Source organism: Etheostoma spectabile, chromosome 21, assembly GCF_008692095.1.
Source record: "Etheostoma spectabile isolate EspeVRDwgs_2016 chromosome 21, UIUC_Espe_1.0, whole genome shotgun sequence".
Classification (NCBI taxonomy): Eukaryota; Metazoa; Chordata; class Actinopteri; order Perciformes; family Percidae; genus Etheostoma; species Etheostoma spectabile.
In genome coordinates, this window is record NC_045753.1 from 20,402,518 (window position 1) to 20,405,498 (window position 2,981).

Genomic DNA, 2,981 nt, shown 5'->3' on the forward strand with positions numbered 1-2,981 from the left:
TGTTTGAACGTGGTGTTTGTTATAGACAATCCATAACTAGCACAGAAGTCTAACAGACAACCACTCTGGTTTATATTGGGGAGGCCGTTCCTCCCAATCACGCCTCTCCATGTATCTCCATTATTGCCCATGTGTGCGCTGAAGTCTCCCAGCAAATCTATAAAGTCACCCACTGGAGCCCCATACAGGACTTCATTCAAGGTCTCCAAGAAGGCTGAGTACTCCAAATTCTTGCTTGGTGCATATGCACAAACAACAGTCAGAGTCCCCCCCCCCCTCCACCACCCGCAGGCGTAGGGTGTAAAACAGAGTCCAGCCCCTATCCTGGTGTATGGTTCCAGAACCGAGACTGTGTGTAACGTTGAGCCCAACCAGATCTAACTAGTAGCGCCCCACCTCCCTCACAAGTTCCAGCTCCTTCACCCTAGACCACTTTGCCATGGGAGACCCTACCAGGAGCACAAAGCTCCGGACAACACAGCCCTCAGGTTACAGGGACACACAAACCTCTCCACCATGATAAGATGATGGTTCCCAGAGAGAAAAAATGTACTTAAGTATGGTAACAAAGTATTTGTACTTTGTTACATTCCACCACTGGTGAAGGCTTCCAGATTCTTGTCAGTTATTGCATTACGTGTCTCAATGTTAATGGGTGACTGGCCCTCACAAGGTGCCATTGATATGGCGTTATTTTAGTACCAAATGTCGAGAGCTCAGTGAAACATCTTCACAAGCAAATAATATAAATTCACATGCGCAGACACAGCAACAAGCGAGGAAAAAACAATTGTGAGGGCACAAAACAACCACTGGGGGGGCATACAGTGAGTTCTGCTTCTGTACTTTTATTCTGCTCTCTTGAAATGGTGTTCTGCTCGCTAGCGGTAGTCAACCTCCAATTTCGATAGGTTGTGGAAGTGGCCCTCTTGTGACTGGTCATTTCCCACACAGAAGCCTGGGAAGGGTGGACCTTGGTCTTAGATTGACAGAAATCGGTCCAAGAAAACCAGGAAGAAATGTTACAATGGGTGCAGGGAATGAGGACCAAATTCCAGAGAAAAAGGCAGGCAGAAGAGAGCTTCCCAAGGCTTTATTTTCACAAAAAAACAAAAGTTAACACAAACATAGGATCCAACACAGGCCACAGGAACGGGGACGGGGACAAACGTAGAGAACTCCGACAGGAACATACACTCTGGAACTAACAAAGTCACAAAACGATCCGACAAGAGACAAAGGGAGCACAGACACTAAATACACAGGGTAACAAGATAACAAGAGGCAGGTGAGAAGAGGGCTGGGAAACAGGTGGAAAACATCAGGTAATCACAAGAACGGGAAAACACAGGAAGTAAAACGAAAGACAAGATGAGACAGAGACCAGACTATAAAATAAAACAGGAAACAGAACCTACAGACACTCAAGGGACCACAAGACAAAAACTACCACACAAGACCAGGGAGAAAACACAGAGTTATAACAGAAAACAGGATACAGAAACAGGAAAAAAAACAAAACCATAACAGAGAAAGAGGCCTTGGAAAATGAAGACCTAACAGTGTTTGACAAAGGTAAGAGGAGGACAATTCATGAGGTAAGTCACTGTTGGAAAAAGTTGGTCATATCAGCAGGAAAAAAAAGACGTATCAAAGTGCATATTTAGGAGATATATTAGTGCATGTTAACTTGTTGTGTTATGTTAACGTTAGTGAGCAGTCAATAACGTCAGTTAAGATTAACGTTGAATAACTGCCATTAACGTTACCGTTAGCTCCCTATGTCTTGCAGTTCACGTTATGTTATAAAGTTTTAAACTGCATCTTAATTTATATCAAAGTATATATTTCTAAAATATGTTAGTGTAGGCGATGGAAATATTAACGTTACTAATTTTATAGCAAAACACAATATTAACTTTGGTTAACGTTAGCAGCAAGTCACACATTAACATTATCATCAGTGTTTAAGTAACAATAACGTTTTAAACTGCAGCATTGTTCGGCTAGCGTCACTAGTCTATGCCACAGAAGAAGGCAACATTACAAGACTTTGTACGTTAAGTATTAAAGTTATTCTACTTTTTGTTAATGTCAAAAGTTGTGTCGTGAACCCCATACATTGGTCGTAGTAGGATATTTAGTAGTTGGATATTTCCTTTAATTTAAAGTCAAAAATCAGAATGGAAGTTGACTTGTTTTTGAACTTCTATTTTTTTTTTTTTTTTACAGATCTATTGTCCTATACTCAACAGTGAGGTTAATTCCTATGCTCCAGCAAATCTGCTCTGGTGTGAAGCGGTATGGCCTCCTCAGCTTGGTCCAGAAAGAAATGGACATCTGAAGACAAGTCTTTGTACTTGGATTGTTTAGCAAGGTAAGCAATACATTTGGTCCAAGAATTCTACACTGAATATTGTCTAAAAATTGTGTTCGATCCTTTTGGTGAAATTAAGGTGAATGCTGATTTCTTGGTGAAGTCACCATCACCTGTCTTCAGTGTACAATAAGGTGTCAGAGAGAGTGCCGAGTGGTCAATTTTCTACAGAACTTCATGCAGGACATGGAGGACAAAGATGAATTCGTACTTATTGTTAATGTCATACCACTGTAGGTAATACTAACTTTTATGTGGGCAATTTTGTTTACCCAATTTTCTCAATCATACAACTTAATTTACATTTCCTTTTCATCTATTTTCTCAGAAGAAGGAATCAACACGGTCTTGTGTTGCCGAAGGTGAAGGTGACGAGGCAGTGCTAATTAATGTGGACAAGTTCTGTCAGTGGCTGACAGGGCAAGCATACAGTACATACCACCAGGTCACGCAGACCGGGAAGGTTTCAGTATTACAATGGAATTTGCATCTATTGTGCATGCCTGCTCGTGCTCAGTAACGTTTCCAGTAACCCATCTCATCAATCTTAATTATTCCACTCTCTAATTGTCTTATAGCAAATCTCAGTAAACACCAAGGCCAA